The 19,544-nt window shown below is 30.9% G+C and overlaps 1 non-coding gene across 1 annotated transcript; it reads right to left on the reverse strand.

Moving 5' to 3' along the window:
- Positions 1-18,437: 18,437 nt before the first annotated feature.
- On the reverse strand, positions 18,438-18,523 carry Trnay-gua. Its single transcript is given in 2 exon segments — positions 18,438-18,473; positions 18,487-18,523. It is a non-coding gene; the product is annotated as a tRNA-Tyr (tRNA).
- Positions 18,524-19,544: the final 1,021 nt, after the last annotated feature.

Raw genomic sequence — 19,544 nt, forward strand, 5'->3', positions numbered from 1 at the left:
TCCCACATTTGACGAGCGCATTTATTAAGTTAATCGCATTTGATAGCATTCTTAGAGGTCAAAATATAAACTAATACAACATTTATTCAAATTAAAATATAACTCTAACATTCAGAGATATTTGATTTTCGCTCAGTGATTAGTAAATACGATGTAACAAATATTTGGTATCAATGAATTATCCTAAATTCCAATCACAAAGCTATAATTGGCGTGATAGTAATTAACTAAATACATGGCATCATAGATTTTACTTCGTCTCTTATACATTTTCATACAGATGTCATACAGTTTTTGTGATGCCTTAATGACACTACTTTTAGGGTTCCGTACCCAAAAGGTAAAAACGGGACCATATTACTAAGACTTCGCTGTCTGTCCGGCCGCCTGTCCGTCACCAAGCATCAATGTATCAAGTGTGACGGTGTACGTATTTCTGTTGCCGCTATAACAACAAATAATAAAACCAAAACAAAATAAATATTTAAGGGGCTCCCATACAAAAAATGCCATTTTTTGTCTGTTTTTTATTTTTTATTTATCAAATCAAATTATTTTTTATTCACGTTAGTTCATAAAAGCAATTTGAATCGTCATATTATAGTGTTGAATTAGATGAAATGTTCTGGTGCAGTCGGTGCCAGTGAGGCCTACATAGCCCCACGTCAAATCGGGGAAACGCGTAAATGCGTTTTTCCAGCAAGATAAAAAGCGGTAGATGGGCAAATGGGCTACCTGATGGTAAGTGTTTACTATTACAAAAAAACATCGACGTCCTAAGAAATTTTAACCATATCTGACATCGCCAATATGCCTCCAACTTCTTCACTGAGATGTTATATCTCTTATGCCTGTTATGTACTGATACTTAACATTTTACTAGTAATAAATAAATAAAAAAAAGTATATCCAATCTTTAAAGCGCTCGAACAAAACAAACAAATTTAAAAATTAGCAAGAGAATGAATTTCCGCATGTATTCAAAGAGAGGCAGGCAGTCTCATAAAAAGTGTTCCTTTGACATTCATTAATAAGTCGCGCTTAGCCATTCAACAGTTAACTAGGCACTACATCGCAGCAACAAAAGTCTTCATGGTATATTCAGAGCTTTGTTCTGAAGTGCGAATACCTCTTGACATTAACCGCCGTCATTACGGAGTCGTTTAATAAAATGTTTAGTTTTCCTTTTGTTTTTGATGGTTTCCGTGATAAATTACAGTTTGTTTACACTTAATTACCCATAGTCAAAGACAATTATAAAATTGAATAGACGTTTTGTTGAGATTAAATTATTTCGTTTTAAGTCTTATATATTAAATGCAAGCTGCCCCGCGGTTATAACCGCGTTGAACGTTCCTGTTCCGCCCACTTGGGTCGTAGCTTGAAGTTATTTGTGTGATATAATATTTCACAAATAATCGTCTGTCTTACTTAAAAATATATTTTCAATCGGAAAAACGAGATCATATTATATAAACAAACCATTTCTCTTGTTCATAATATTCGTACAGATTAAACATAATAAATATTTAGAACGTTTTGTTTTGTTATTTGAAGTTCAAAAACCAGTTATATTGTAAATAATATTTTTATTAATAAACCTCACTTACGCTATGTATTTGTTATTAATTTTGCAGTCAGTGAATAGTAAATATTGTGTCTTAGAAAATAATACATCTTTTCATAAAGTGTTTAACGTACAAAAGCAGCCGCGTATCATTACCTCCCTAAATAACATAATGACACAATCCATTATCTTATTATTTCGTCTGCACATTAGCATTACATAAGACGTATTAGTTCTAAGTATAATTCCATATTATATATCCATTATGTTCCTATGGTTTCTACGATATTCTGTGTATTCTAGCACACAGAATGTAGGACGAATTTGTAACTAAATGACAGCAGGTTTTCCCCATTAGACTGGTCGACTAGGGCCCCCACGAAATATGGAGGGCCGTAGCCATAACCGAACTTATCAGATATCCGAAAGGAAATTCTAACCGAAACCGTAATCGAAGTCGATAAAAAATTGTTTAATATTTTTATTTAATTTGCATGTGCATACTTGAAATAAGTTGCTATAAATATTTTTAAGGCTATTTGTATTTTCTGTGTTTATGCAAATATAATCAAACGTTTACCTTGTAATTTTCTCTTTAAAAATTTCTATCTGAATATTTTCTCTAATATTCGTAAATGAATCAATCGGATAATCTGATATCGTTTCGTATCCGTAGCCGTATTTGAAACCGGTAAAATATTATTAACATATCCAAATCCAAAATAACATATCCATAACATCCCTGCTTCTCACCATTCAAACAATATCATAGGATAACAATAGTACGAAATATTGATTGTGGTTCAAAGAACTGACTTTGTGATACGCAATCCCGCTCGAAACACCGACGTAATAGAAAAATTAAACGCTATGACACAACAATAAAGACCAGAAGACCATCGTAAATAATGCGAATTCTTTTATATAATAAAATAGCTCGAGTCCTTGATGCTATAAATGCATCTTTGCTCACAATTGCGTTAAAACAGCTAGAATTCTTCAACCCTTTATTCATGTGACGGGTGCTTGTATGCAATTATATTAAATAGTTCACATTTTTGCTTTTCAGAAGATCGGCGCTTGGCGACATTGTTTGAAACGTTATTGGAACTTTATACGAACACTAAGATACGCAAAATTTTAATATAAAATCATTTAATTTTTATAAAATACATTACAGTACAGTACATTAGTTACACTGCCTGACTTACCTTTCAAGCCAAGACACAATAATAGAAAGTATTATTTGGCGCAAGAATATATAATAAGATGGTTTTACCTACCCGGGCAGGCAGTAATAAAGCTACTAACAGGCAGGAGTTTCACCTGATGGAAAGTGACTACCACCGCCCATGGTTTCTGTACATTATACATGGTATTATAATGAGCCGAGATTGCTCTGTGGTTATAAATTTGCTTTATTTATATTTATATCTCAACTATATACCTAATCTACAATATTTTTACATACAATAAAAGAAACACACACAGATCAAATTTATAACATTTTTTTTTTGTGACGTTAATGAAGAACTTCAATAATATTCACGGCTTATGAAACTGCTACAAAGGCTGCACGTCATGGCTCAAGTGATCTCTCCGCGGTAGAATCAACTGTTATCAGACACTCGCTTTGACTGCTGGGATGTTAAACGCGAAATTTAATGCGCGTGAGTGATTAATACTTCTTGTTTATTATTGTTTTATACATTTTGAATATGCTGTCTAGTTTATTGGAAAGGTTAAGAATTTACTATAATTCTATCTGAGGTCATACGGATAAAATTTCAGCTACTTTTTTTATAAGAGTATGCACTTGATTCAAGCCCGTTTGCGTAGGTACCATCCATTCAAGTAGTATTCTACCGTCAAACAAATACTTAGCACTGTTTTTTTCTGGTTCGATGGATGAGTGAGCGAGTGTAGCTACAGGCACAAAGGAAAAACACATCTTAGTTCCAAAAGATGGTGCAAAGGTGATATGAGGATTTTTTTAAAGTATCAACGGTTGTGACCCCTTATCGAGAAAGACAGACAGAGTTGGTACCACTGGTTTTTTGGTCCTTATTTAGGCGTATTTGGTGCTAGTGAGTTCCAGATACGCCCCAGTTCATACGGAGGATAAACGTTAATGTCTTTTTTCAGCGAGATAAGAAAGGTGCACACGTTGAATACAATTTGATGTAGTATATATAATGTCACAACTTATTGTTACAACGTAGCACTCTTTATCGTGTACCTTGTATCATATGTGAATAGACCATTTTTTTATAAAAACTTACATTTAAAGTGAGACTAAAGAAATTTATAATTCAAGGTGGAATCACATTAACAATTTATAAAACGATGGAAACTGACAACTAAAATTTATATTAAATTAGTATAAATAGTGATACAAAATCTGATTCAAAGTAAATGAATAGGAAACATAAGGTATGTTTTATTTTATCTGCTAACACATAGTTGATTTTTATTTGTTTAATCGGTATAAATTATAACGAATTTTAAACCAATGTATGGCAAAGTGGCTAACATCAAACATCATCCTTTACATTAATTGAAGCCACTTTAAAATGTATGCAATACTGTCAAATATTCACAGACAAGACAGGAAGTTACACTTCCGTGCCTTCAGCGTACGAAAGAGAGAAAAGACGGTCCTTGTTATCCATCGGAGTGAGAGAATAAACACGTAGTAGTTTTGCTGAGCATCAGTGAGTAGAAAATCATCATAATAGCTTCTGTTCAGTACAGTGGCCGGGAAGGGAATTACGATTATGGGAATGTGTGTCTATGTCATATTATATGTTATACAAATCGAATTAAACATTGTACTTTATATATATATATATGTATAAATATAAATATTTTGTATATATATACAAATATTTTATAATGGTCGGATAGGCACAGCTGCGTGACAACTTGGTACTCAACATTTCTGAAACTCATTGATAAAAGTTTATCGAAATATTTTCGATCAAGAGTTATTAATTACTCTACTGTCGTACTTTTATAATTTAAAATATTCCTAAAGTAAATAATAAAGGAGTAAATTAAAATTCTCGTTATTTTCTTCTCTCTTGGAACGAAGAAATAAATAACGATAAACGAACATATTTTTGATTAATTAACCAAACAAATGTTTTGAAATCAACGAAGTATTACCGAAATAAGTTCCGTTATAACTTTTCATATTCCCCCGCATTGAGATATTTTAAGGGCAAATGTTTTTGTGTCTTTTGTTGGAAAACGCGAGAAATGCATTAAAGGAGGAACAAAACATTGTTACAGCTATGAAAGACGACGTGATAATACACCGGCTGAATGTGTGTCTCCCATGGAAATGTAAAGAATATTAAAAGAATGTCTAAGCGTAATATGAATTTCTGTTTCAAGGGTAGTTTTGTAAGCGACTTCATTACTTATCAGATTTTATAATTACTGATTTATTAATATTTAAATTTATTGCTAAATTAATAAATAGATAATTAGCTTAACTTCATATTCAGTTAAAGAAGGAAATATATTAAAACTATACGTAACATTAAAGTTAGTTACCACTTGGTAGTAGGTACTTAGTATTGTCGTGTTCCGGTTTGAAGGGTGAGTGAGCCGGTGTAACTACAGGCACAAGAGACATAACATCTTAGATCCCGAGGTTGGTAGCGCATTGGTGATGTAAGGAATGGTTAATATTTCTTACAGCGCCATTGTCTATGGGCGGTAGTGACCACTTACCATCAGGTGACCTATTTGCTCGTCCGCCTACCGATATCTTAAAAAAAAGTTATAATAAGCCTACTTTTATAATTTTCTTGATAATATTAGAAGAATTCGTTTTCAGAAACCGATTTAATTGTCATTACTTACGAGGTATTTTCTGTCACGTACTGGAAAATTATGAAACCATCCTGTACCCTTTTACCCAAGAATTACAATATATAAGCGACCCACCTGCTCACCTTTGTTTGCAAATTAAACATTCATAAATATGTATTAAAATCCAATTATCTTAAATGAATATACTTTCCTGTTAATTCTAAATGTTGCCCTCGAATAAAACAAAACAAGAGTTTAAGTGCAACGGTTTATACGTCTTTTATGATGTTTTTGCACTAAAAGTTTCCCACAGAGTCTGTTCTTTTTCCTTACGAAAAGAATCATTACAAATAAAGTAGTACAGTTTATTTATTGTATTTGATTTATATAACGTTATTTCTGTTAGCGTTATTTTAAAATAACGTCTCATTTTGTTATTACGTTAAAGGAGTTCGTGATTAAAGAAAACCTCAGTTGTGTGCGGTTACGGCGTACGTTTCAATAGTGGTGTAAACCACAATACCCTCCCGGTTTCCCACAGTCAGGTTATATAAAACAAGCTGAATAAACACATTGAACTTTGTTCTTGATTCTTTGCATATTTTTTTTTATTCGAAATGCAAATTTTTAGGTTCGATTTGGAAATTATTTTATATTACGAAGTGTTGTATTGAAAAATAAATCTTATATCTTGCGTCAGAAACAGAAAAAGACTTTTAAATACGTTCAATTTAAAATTCGAATGTTTAATTTTATGTACTAACTGATAACATATTATTAGACTTAAAATTATTTAAAATAATAAATAAATTTTAGCTAACTTAACCCAACAACTAGAAATATAAAGTTAGAAGGAAATAGTTGAGTAAGTAGCGTATCTCTCTGGAGCATAGTATCATTTTAACCTCACATCTCTTAAATAATATTTATTCTTCACGAAATATGTATTCATGGCGTAAATAATGCATCGAGCGTTTCCTACGCGAGAACGGAGCACTTCAAGCGCGAGCTAATTTGAATATGGAATAGATACATTTGAATTAAGAACGTTCAGTTTTTACGAGCGCGCATTTTCGCGACTGCTATAAAAGTGCTTCTTGATTATCTGTGGTCCTAACTTTTTATTTTGATATTAGTCGTTATTATGTTTTTATGGTCCGTATTCATAATTTGTAAAATTATTGGTATAAGTCGTAATGAATAATGAATGTAAAGAGTGATCTCAGTACTTTTTAAGCGTTTATGTTTATAAAGTAAAAGATATTGCAAATACTTTTTTCAAGGTCGTTTGGTTTATAAATTACTAGTAATGTTCCTGAAAAATTTGGGTTGATTGACTTTTTATTTTCTTTAGGATAAAACCGCTATAGAAAGCCGATAAAGTTTACCGCCAATTTCTCTGATATCTTGATATGATTTGTATAATTATTTCAATAATTCAGTTAACATAACATTTAAAATTAGAGAGATAGTAAAGAGCCGAGATGGCCCCATGGTTAGAACGGGTGCATCTTAACTGATGATTTTTGGTTCAAACCCAGGCAGGCAACACTGAATTTTCATGTGCTTAATTTGTGTTTATAATTCATCTCGTGGTGAAGGAAAATATCGTGAGGAAACCTGCATGTGTCTAATTTCAACGAAATTCTGCCACATGTGTATTCCGCCAACCCGCATTGGAGCAGCGTGGTGGAATATGCTCCAAACCTTCTCCTCAAAGGGAGAGGAGGCCTTTAGCCCAGCATTGGGCATTTACAGGCTGCTAAGACTAAAAAAAAAATATTGAAAGAAAGGAGCTTCTGGTACTGTAATTTATAACTTTTTGAGTTTCTATCAGTAACTTGACTTTTGATTATTATTAGCCATTAATTAAAAAAATATCTATAGTTCTATATAGCACGAAAATATCGCTTATTACTAGCGTTATATGTGTGGCATATTTGCTTACGGCTGCAGAGTGGCATTTAGAAGTTAATTTCAATAATTATTGAAAATCGATATTTTTGATTACCCTTCTCGTCTGTTAACTAATATAAAATGAACATCATATAACAACAATCGTTATGTTTATATAATTCATCCTAAAATATCATAGTTTTAATGGTATTAAAAATACTTTAAATAAATCGAAATCGAACAATATCTGTCTTTCCAGATTACATCAATGCGGGAGAGAGTATTCAATATTTTAAAAAGGGTCTCTGGCTGTATACAACAGTTTCTTAGCTACGCGCGTCACGAACTAAATAAAATATAAAGTCTGTTTGTTTTGGCGGTTCGAGGTGACAGTTATCGATTGAGATGTTATATTTTGCGCTTGCGATAATTTGATAAAACAAAATTGATATTTTATTGCTTTTCGTGTTATATTTTATACAATTTGTAAAATAAAATATTTTTTTATAATACGAAATCAAAAAGCATTTTTGGATATTTTCCAAACAGAATCTTTGTGAATTTAGTACGAAAATAAAACGGAGAATAAACAAGGTATATTGAAATATTGATGCATTGGTATATGAATTCGTCAAGCTTTCGATATATTTGTAAGTCAATATTAACACGCATAGTAAGTTTTAATTGTGAAGCCAATGTCACGAACGAGTCGATAGTTTATTTGTGTACGGATTGTATAAGTTAGCACTAATAAAACTGTGGAAATGTATATTTTGACTTTCGCATAATCCGTTCGGGAGTGCACCGTGGATACCCCGCCCAGTAATCCCGGCGTCCGCGCCTCTTGAGCCCTGGCCAGTTTTGAAAGTAGTGTTGAGCGTGACCTAGTTGTGTAAACGCTCATGCTATTTGATTTTCGAACGTCGACGGTTGCAGTTTTGCTTGTTTTTTCGTTAATCTTTATGGCCATTTATTGCAATCTCAATATCATGTGGATACGTAAAGCAGTCTCCGTAAATGCAAAGCCCGATGCCAAAACTATAAACGCATTTTTATGGTTTTGTCAGGTTCAACATCAACATCAAATTTTATAAGTATATATCGAGCCGTTTCAGTGTGATTGTGTAACAAACATCCGAACACATGATATTGACATTTAAAATATTAATCTCGATTTGAGATAAATATATTTATTAGTTTGTATTACGTCATCTTTTTTAGTTGAACCATTTAAATAATAAAGCGCTTCATATCTGCGTTTATTTTGAAATTAAAACTGTCTTAGTGAAAAGAACTCCATAATTTTAGAGTTGAAGCCTGTAGTTACTTGCTTACTCGAATAAAGGATTATAATGGTTTTCACTTGTCATTATTATCAATCGTTACAAATTTACATATATGCTCATAGTAGGTTTTTTGCCACGGTTACAATTTTCAAGAATTAACCAACTACATGATACTAAGTAAGTGTAAACACAATGTGTACCTATAATCTATTGCTTCATTCAAATAATCAGATGGGACGAAAATCCCACAGCATCGAAGAGAAATTAGGCGAAAGACCAACGGCTTAACGTGCTTTTCGAGACACAGGATTGTATCGCCAACGTCGAATCTTCGGGCTGCTAATAATTAAAAATTTAATTAAAACACCGAAAAGTTTTATTTGTTCCACCAATGTTTTAAATCTAAGATCTTAGGATCTGCAGCCTTATAAAATTAAAAAACGAAACGAAAATTAATATATTAATTGGCTTTGATTCATTATATGTCTATATAGTGTGAACAACTAACTGATAACGCGTCGAAAAAAATAGTATCACCAAGTAAACGCACACTATTAAAGTATTATGACGTTTGGCGAGTGTCAAGCGTGGGTATCACCCACACTAAAATAACAAAGTTGGCTCGTTTCTTCTAGTTTTTTTTGTAGTGCGACAACAATTTAAGTAATTTAGCAATACGAGTTAAAAAGCTATATGCAGGTGACATATACATTTCCTTCTATACAGCTATTTTTCATCTAGAATAGCCTTTGAATTAAAGCGTAGGTACGTTCTCAAGTGGGAAACAAAAAACCTTTTCAGGCTGTTAAATGTTTTTAAATCTTCGTATTTTTAATAAAACACTCAACACAATCTAAATTTGAATTCGCGGTAAGCTATCCTACCTTGTGTTAACGCGTCAACAGTCAAAGCCCCGAGCGATAACTCGAAACGTTTACGAAGGCAGCAGGTCAAACAATTTGCAGCTTCAGGGATGTTTCGTAAGGCGCGAAGGATAGTAGAATATTTTTAGTTTTAAAATGGTTGAATATATTTGATATGAAATGATATTATCTGACTATTTTCGATATATGAATTTATAACTTATAAATACACTTAACACGGATTATAATGATGTGATTTCTTCCTGATTGATTTCGAGCACGGCTATTCACATAATCTGATAAGACAGCGAACCTAATGCGATTGGACAGAATTCAGGTGCCGAATCAACAAATTTTCGTGCTTTCCTAAAATTGGGCTTGTAAACATTGTGAATTTCCTAACTACGAGTTGCTGGGGATTTTTTTTTAATAGGTTCAACCCGAGATTGCGGTCCAAGACCTCCAAATATGCAGCCTTATTAAGTATAATGGGGGATAAAATTTTCATGTTTTCCAAAGAATATGTCGTGTGGTATGTAAGATATTAACGAATTTATTTATAAATTTTAAGCGGTGTTTAGTAAAGTCGCTGATTTTTCTTTCTCTCTTTCTCAGACATACTAAATTTAAAGCGTGTAAGAAGAAGACAGTATTGCTTATTTAATCCTCAAAATAATTCATAGATAAAACTGATAATGTACATATATATGTAGTTACAGGCGTAAATAGAAAATCTAGGAATAAACTTTACTCATGCGGAGACTGGACATTTCGTTTGCCTTTATATAAAATCACGTTGAAAGTTACAAAAGATAGTAAAAAGGGACAGCAATAATAACCGACCGAATTCCACTGAGAACAAAACGAACTCAATTAAGTTTTAATTAAACTTGCTTTTAAACGTTACACATATGTCACATACGAATAAGCGGCGTTCCATGCATATTATTAACCTTTAATGGATCGTGTTATATAAAATATTTTTAAAGTATATTGATGCAAAGATAAGAACAAAATTAATGTTAGTAAAATAATTTATTTATCTGAGCTCGTGTAAAGGAAACCGTTGGACTGATTTAAATTAAATTTCAATGAAATTTTTTTTATTTTTTATTCATCACGGTGATTGCTTTTTATGTTACGCCTATATAATCACTACATAGTATAAAACAAAGTCGCTTCCCGCTATCTGTCTGTCCCTGTGTATGCTTATTTTTTTAAAACTACGCAACGGATTTTTTTTAATAGATAGAGTGATCCAAGAGAAAGGTCACACGGTCACTCGACCGTCAAACCGGAAAACAATGTTCTCGAACAAACGGGTCTTCTCTTTCATGTTGTATTGCGAACACCTCAACAATTGAGACTTATCAATCAATTATGTTTTAGAGTTAATAATAATAATAATTAATAATAATTCTGGTATGTATTGCTTACATTTATTTTATATTGCCATTAAGTATTCTTTAAACATAATAAAAATAATTTTAAATGACTGAGCGATAAAATAAAGCCATTGTATATTCTTAAAAATAAAAATAGAGTTAGTATTTCATAAAAAATAGTCATTTTCATTTATTTTACTTGATGTTTTCAAATGTAGATTTATTCAAACATTAATTCGAAGTAGATCAATCTAGTTCAGCGTATTATTATTTAAGTCACAGTTCACTTCGCAGTTCAAGTTTTCCGTCTCTCCGTGACTTGACAACTGAATTTAGAAATCTAGATTCTAGAAATTGTTGCGAAAGTTCTTTGACAGTACCGAGTGCGCTATTTGATTCAATCTAATGTATATATAACTTATAGAATATCTTGTTTACATCTTACAATTTTTATTTCGTGTATCTGTGGAAATTTTGTTCAAAACTATAATGCAACGATTGTTTTTGAAATAATTTGAATATCGAATTCAAATCGAAAATGTCTTTCATTCGATTAGGAGTTACTGATTCGAAATATGAATTCTCGATAGAATTATATTAATAACTCGATAGTTACATCGGTTTTTTTTTAAATTAATGAAAATATTATACAGCTTATATACTTCATAATATAGTATAAATACTGCATGAAGATCAATCCTCCCCTGGTCCCTGTATAGCTGGGAAACACACCGACAGTAATATTAGCAAGTAGTATATTTTTTTAAATACTGTATGTATAAATAAAGGACAGACGAAACTTAATCAAGAGCTGATGAAAATACTCATATCATATTTTTTATTATCATGACTATTTATTGGATAATAAATTTGCAAGATTTTATTACATAAGTATATAATTCACTTATATCAATATTATGTGCTATTCATACAATGAGATAGGTTCAATAAGGCAGAGTACACATTGATCCTTGTCTCTTTAAATGGAACATGTTGATTTAGGGCCACTTGATGTCAGAAGTTTGAGCAGTGCTTGAAGGAAACTTTTCCTTTTAACGCTGGGAGTAGCCTTATGTTTCTAGAGTCTTATATATAAATAACCAATTAAAAGTTTAATTCTGTTAATAAAGTGAGTAAAACTTATCTATATTTTTATTACTCTTGATGATGTTCAAAATAAATTTGTCTTATTTTAGTTTGTTTTTGGATTATATTACTTAATTATATGTAGTAAAGATGCAGTGATTTTATAATAATTATCAAATATGCTTTACAGGATTAAATTAATTCTAAAGCTTCCACCGGTTACGAATGTAGATTCTACAGAGAAGAACCGTCAACAAAATTAGTGGTTACTCTTATTTAACAACCAGTTAGATAGATTAATTGAACACAATTGAATGAAATGTGGTTATTATAATATAAAAGATGGCAGTCCCACTCTTTTGTACTTATACTGACTTTATCAAGCGAAAATGTTGTATTGGATTAAAATTACAAACAGCATTTTATTATAAATTATTAAAGACGCAAAAGCAACATTTTATTTTAATTAAATTCAATTAAATAAATAAATGTTATTGATGACTTTCACTATTAGTGTTGGATTACGTTTTTTTGAGGTTTAAACAAAACTAAATTAATCGTAATAATAGTATACAGTAATTTATTTCAAACATTATTTTTCATTTGACTCAAAACGTAATTATACTTGCAACCTTAAAAAAGAGACAATTAAAATAAAAAAAAAAACAAGAATCGATTTGGAATTAATTATGTCACAATCACGTATGTTCTATTTTTTTAAATGTGTTTTTAGATGGCAAGCACGTTCATCGTTCGGTTGTTTTTAATAGTAATTAGAGACGGCGAATGTTATTTCTGTGCTGTTTTTGTTATTTTAAGCGAGCAACGTTCCATTTGATTGAGACATTTAATTACTCCTGATAAATCAAGGATTTTTACAAGGCGATTACTATAACTGTCTGGTGACTTTTCGATAGTATTGGAAATAATCTAAACGTTTTAACAATTTCAAGGGCAATACTAAATCTTTTCTTAAATAATGTAAGCATGTTTTCTGGGGTCGAAATAGGACTAAACCGTAAGGTGTCAGAATACCAACCCATTATCAAAATCATTCCTGAGAAAGATCGATGTCAGGAAGCCCGTCATAAAAGTTTGACATAATATTTAGTGTAGTAACATATTGCCCGACTGATGATAGGCCAGGCGTTTAGGCAATGACACGAGAAAATTATGGGTCTTATGAATTAGAAATGTTTACACAAAGATCAAAATAATATGACTATTAAAAAATGAATAACCCTATTACCGTTGCAGAATAAGAATTACAGTGTGAAGTACAACACGTAAAACTGGCCACTAGTTTATTGCTCGTAAACAAGCGTGGGCGGTTCCGCTTTCGTCTAAAAGATTGCTTCCCGCTACGAGAAATATTGTCACACTTATTGGGTGCCGAATCGTAAATACTGGCCAAGGCGCGAAAATAAGAAGTTTGTAAATAAACTAAAGTGTCGTTTTATGAAAGTGTTTCTTGTTTGATTTAAATTGTTTTATATTTATAGTAAAATCAAATTGTCAAAATGACAGTATAATTACAAGTTCGCATTTAAAGTGTAACGTTTGACAGAAACAAGATTTATAATACATAAATAAGTGTGGTATTTATGTATATTGGTTTATTATTTATTTTTAAAAAATTAGACTGTATTTGTGTATACTTATAATTGTTTTGTGATTGTTAGTCATCGGTCTCTGAAAAACATAACTGGAAAGATTATATTCAGACAGTCTAAAAGAATAGCCTAAAAACACATGATTATACCTTAACCATAAAGTAAAAAAGTTAAAGTTAGGCTCCCAAAAATTATTTTTCTTTTTTTACTTTGATTCTTAATCGATCAGCACATTTATTAATTTATTATAAGTAAATCTTATGTAAATTGCCTCTTTTGTATTTGTATTGAAGATAATTATCTAGTACTACTCCGCCGCCTATAATTGAATGTTGATAGTATTATAATAATAATTGTCCCGTCTTATAAAATTCATGTCGTAAGGTTAGAACGTATACAGCGTAATTTTACCCGATTTTTAGCTTATAAAGATCGCAGTTGTCCTTATCGGGCTACCTATAAATACGAGGCTGGCTCACTTTAAAATTATATCGCTTGAATTGCACCGTAAAATTACTGAAGTCGTTACCTTATACAAAATAATTCATGGTGACATATCTTTACCTGAATTAATCCAGCAAATCAATTTATCAGTTCCTCGTACTATTCCTAGACGTCCAATTAAAAAAAAAATTTTGTACTTCAACATCTAAAACAAATTTAGGTAAATATGCACCTCTTAACAGACTCATGAATTCGTTCAATGACTTATTACCTAACGGCGATATTGACATCTTTCATAATAATAAAACGAATTTTGTTAAACATTCCAAAGATCTTCTTGTTCAATCTCATACCGTATAAGTAATATAGTTTTGTTTTTTCTTTTATAAATTTTCTAATTTGCTTTTATATTCCTCAGTACGGTATTTTTTCTTTGTTATCTTAATTTCAAATATTATTTAGTTTTTAAATTTAATTTTATATTTTATATAGGTTAGTTTAGCTTATATAGTTTACTATCAAAAGTATTTTTGAAGGTCAAAGTTGTTTACACCTTTAAAGACGTATCACTTTGTATGTTACCCAAGTCAGATATTAATTTTAAGTGCATAGTGATAAGTTGATGGTGTAACTTTTCCAATAAATAATAATAGAAATCCTTTAATAAATGTCAACAATATTGAGTCAATGTTTTGCAGGATTTCAATATAAGGGGCTTATCCATGTTGTGAACCAAAGCTTATAATATATTTACTACACTTACTGCAAAAGTAAGTGATTAAATGAAAACACACACAAGACCAATTAATATCCTTTATATTCATTGAATTTTTCACCTGGAGTTGGATGGTGAAATCCGAAACTATTTGGAATAGCAAAAAATAAATCAAATGTGTCTCGATTTTGTATTTTTATATTCCTAGTCAGTCAGTAAACGAACTTATTATTATTGAAATTTTATATTTCATTTCACATGTTTTATAGTTTATTTTTAATTTCAATTTATTTTATTATTCATATAAAATTATTGTTTTTTGTTCTATCGTTAAAATATTTATTTACATAAGAATTGTTTACTTTAAAACCTTAATTATATTCAAATATAAAAGATACATCTATATAAAAGATTTTTATTGAAAGAAGAATTTGAATAGAACAAATGACATAAGGGTGTTTTTTTTCCCACACAAACAGGCAAAAGTCGTTGAACTTTTATCCTTGACTATTTTATATTTTATGCCTTCGTTGGAGATTCGGAGCCTGTTTGGATTTACTACTTATTTAAATTGTAAATCAGATGCAACGGGGTAGTTACACACGAAATCTTTGGGAACAAGTTTCGCTACAAATTGTTTGTGAAGAATATTGAAATATAAGTTTTAAAACAATTAAATAAATTAATAGATCATTTTAATAAATTGAAAACGTTTTCATACCAAAGACAAATACAATTCGATAACGCTAAATAAGCAAGTTGCAAATTCATTTTGCTTTGATTATAATTTGATAATTCAACCGTAATTTCTGTTTGTCATTGGAAATGCTTACATATAGATAATTATGATTAAATTTCAATACAAGATACATCATATGGAACGAATAACAATGACGTAAAATTTAATGTTCGATATTAGTGAAACATTTGAAATTCGAATTCATAAATATTATCAACATAATATAATTAACTAAAACTAGTGGGTCGCCAGCTAGACTTCGCGTTTATTCAACTGATTTTTAGGAATTTCGAAACCTAAGTTTTGTATTGATTTAAATTGAACGTAAACTGACGACGTCTGTTCGCACGTTTTACTTTTCTTTTTATAGATACAGCCATAGCGTCGCTCGTAACCAGCCAGTAACTTAAACCGCTTTCTAAAATTAATTATCTGTTAAATCAAAACAACTTAATAAATCCTCTTTATTTTTCTGCACATCTACGGCTGAAGGCCTTCAAAATGAAACTATATCCCATTGTTTATCCCATAATCACTGGGACAAAAATCGGCTTACGCTTTTAATATATGAAGATGTTATTAACGTTTTTATGTTTTAAGATGTTTTTATGTTTTGACTTTACATGACAGCCGAGTGTCTTACGCCGTCAAATTTTACACGGAGTAATATTTATTAAGTTTGTAATTTCTGGCTAAATCACTCTTTAAATCAACAATAATTAACAATTGCTGTTTGCTGATAGAATATCTGATACCCAATCATTAACGACCCAGACGGGTTTTCTCAAAGCTCTACCGCCAAGCCAATTAAATTAGGCAACGCAAACCTCGGTTCAACCTTCTCGACCCCACGAGATCTTTTATGTTTAGCCATTTTGTTATGATCCCTTATCGCGATGCTTGGAACAGTCGTAATCTTCTGAATGAAGATGCTGTATCATTCCAAATGTCCGTATCATTAATGCACGTTTAATACATGGTATTCGTTATAGACTTGCGAAAAAAATTGCGTTTTGAACGTCAACGAAGTTGTCATCGGAACTATGGAAGTAAAATTAAAGTGGATAGAAGTAGTGAAGATATATTAATTAATAAAGAATTACTAGTAGTAGTAGTGTACAATACAGTGTTAGGTACACTGTATTGTACACTACTAGTAGTTCTTAGATAATGCATGGAATGAGTAAATCTTAGTTTCGGCTATCTTTATTCTTTCTTCTATGGGAGTATGTTATAGGTCATTTGTACACTGTTAATGCACCCTTAACAAAAGGAAGGAGGACAGTCATTAAACTGGAACAGCAACCTAGTATTGATGTTTGCCGGTAGCAGAACTGATGAAAAGGTACTAACTGTTTCGTATTGTAATAGTTCATGAGCTTGACGAATGTGAGCAAACAAACGAGGTTCAACGAGAATGGACTTTACTATTTTAATTTTTATTTTGTCACAAAGCCAACCGGTAAATAATACATTTTTTAAATAAGGAAGAGATGCAATGAGATAGAAACAAAGTTTTCCACAATAATATTTGATAAATAAAAAAAAAAAATATTTTGATGGGACAAACCCAAATGAAATGTATTTTTATAGTGCGTTATTGTTATTTTTAAAATCGGCGCAATTTTTTTCTTAGCTACCTTATTCATGTTATCATACATTTGACATAACCAAACACTTTTGAAAAATTCAACATGTGTTTAAATAAATAATAGGTAGATAGTGAATCACAAATAGTTCTAACATGCATATTGTCGACGTTGACGTGTACTCACATTCAACTGGTGACACACCGCGTATTTACGAGATCATAAATTCTGTTCCTGGTAATATATGTATTTGCTGAGCTGTGACCAACATCAATGCTCTAAATGTACGTAACATATCACTTTCTGTTAGAGTTAACATAAAACTTTTGATATCAATACGGACGACGAGTATTTATTGTATTAATGTACTGGCCTTTTGTTTTATGTCTTTGCCTTTTGAAACACAAAAGTTAAAAATTACATGGAGTTCGAAGTCGGCATTTGAATTTTGAAATATAGCTTTTTTTTTTTATTTTACTTGCTAAGGTTGTATTGCTTCTTAAAAGTATTACTATCATAAAATGTTACTGGTATGCAGGTTTCCAAACGATTTTCCTTCACTACCGAGCTTGTGAATATTAAACACAAATATATAATATAGGTATATATTATTCGTAACTATCCAAAGGCGTATCAGTAGAAAATAGTTTTTAGTGGTCAATAATTCAACAAGTTTATGTAGAGAATTAATTAATTTATTTTATTTATTTTAATTTATTTCGTTTACTTCAATTAAGGCGATTTGAGTAGAAATGAACTTCGTTCTAGGAAACAAGAAAATTGAATTCGTATTATATAAACAGTATCGTGAAACAAGTTAAGTGTTAAAATATATTACATTGAAATACGTATTGGGATATTTCAGCTATTTTTATTATTGCCTTTCACATGATCATTTAAAAATATTTTAAAATAGCAACAAAAAATCGTATTACAACGTAGTGTTAGAGAGTTTTTCGCACAGAACGTTAAAAAAATAATATAAACTGAGATATTATCTATTCTGAAGTTCCATTGTGAACAGAAATTCCAATGATCCTTATATTTACGAGGGTGTAAACCATGGAACAGTGACAGAGGATCGTCCCCCGTACTTTATACAGCCCATATATCGTGTGAAGGTATCCACGCCAATGTCAGAATGAATTTTAATTTTTTTCTTTTTGTTTATATTCAACAATTCGCTTTTGATATTTAAATATTATTCTAAAAATACAAAAAAGACTCATTCAGCTTAGTAACTGACATTTTCGATTTCGAGTTTTTAATTATATAGATACAAAAATAAAATTACTTAGAATATGTATATAAAGAATTTTCCGTAATAGTTTTAAGAATATTTTTCATCCCAAATCAATTATCATCAATAAAGATGACGTTTATTTATTTATTTACTTGTGGATACTATTCTAAATATAAATAGTAAAAATGATCCTTCGAGCCGGATTTGAACCAGCGACCTATGGATTACAATGATCACGCTACAGTCCACCGCTCTACCAACTGAGCTATCGAAGGCCTGACGTGATATCTGACTTATAACTGCACATTTAAATTAAATTAACGACTGTCGCTATAATCTTTGAAATATAAACAAGGTGTACAAGAGTACAAGAAAGTATTTATTGATACAATTGTATTTTCAATATCAATGATTACGAGTATTTGTTTCGATTTCGAGGTTCAATGTAAATGCTTTCATATAAATCGGTACGCACTGATTAATCTAGTATTGTTTTTATAATAAATAAATATTGGACAACATTACTACATACGTTACTCTGATCCCAATGTAAGTAGCTAAGGCACTTGTGTTATGGAAAATTAGAAGTAACGACGGTACCACAAACACCCAGACCCAAGACAATATAGAAAACTAATGAACTTTTTCTACATCGACTCGGCCGGGAATCGAACCCGGGACCTCGGAGTGGCTTACCCATGAAAACCGGCCTACACAGTACTCGACACGGACGTCATCAAATATTATATATCGTTATATTTATAATGATTTACAATAAATGTAATTTTAGTTATATTAATTAAACAAGTAAAGTTATAATAACATTAAATAATATGTAGACGTATACAAGTAATTTTAATCGCTACAACCCTATTTACGCTTACTTAGTGGTAAGACTTTGTGCACGCGTGCTTAGATTGCAACCGCCTACCTATTATACAATAACTGTATTGTAAACAAACAAAACATCAGTTCTTTTATTTGCGAAATCTTATTCAAAGGGCGAGTGAGCCAGTTAACAAATATAAATGATTATAGGCCCAATGGATATAAGTACCTTATATACTCACTTCTTACTTAACATTTCAAACAATAACAAATGTGTTTTTTCAAGTAACAAAAAATATACCTATATGTATTTTTCCTGTGTAAATATATGTACATACATTTATGTTCAAGATTCGTAATAGGAAGTGAACGACAGAATAACAGTTCGACAAACGCAGATCGACACATCTTGTGTCTTAGTTCAGCTGCTTAACATTTCCAAAGATAATTAAGATCTAAACTAAAACA

Source organism: Vanessa atalanta, chromosome 1 (genome assembly GCF_905147765.1).
Source record: "Vanessa atalanta chromosome 1, ilVanAtal1.2, whole genome shotgun sequence".
NCBI classification, from domain to species: domain Eukaryota; kingdom Metazoa; phylum Arthropoda; class Insecta; order Lepidoptera; family Nymphalidae; genus Vanessa; species Vanessa atalanta.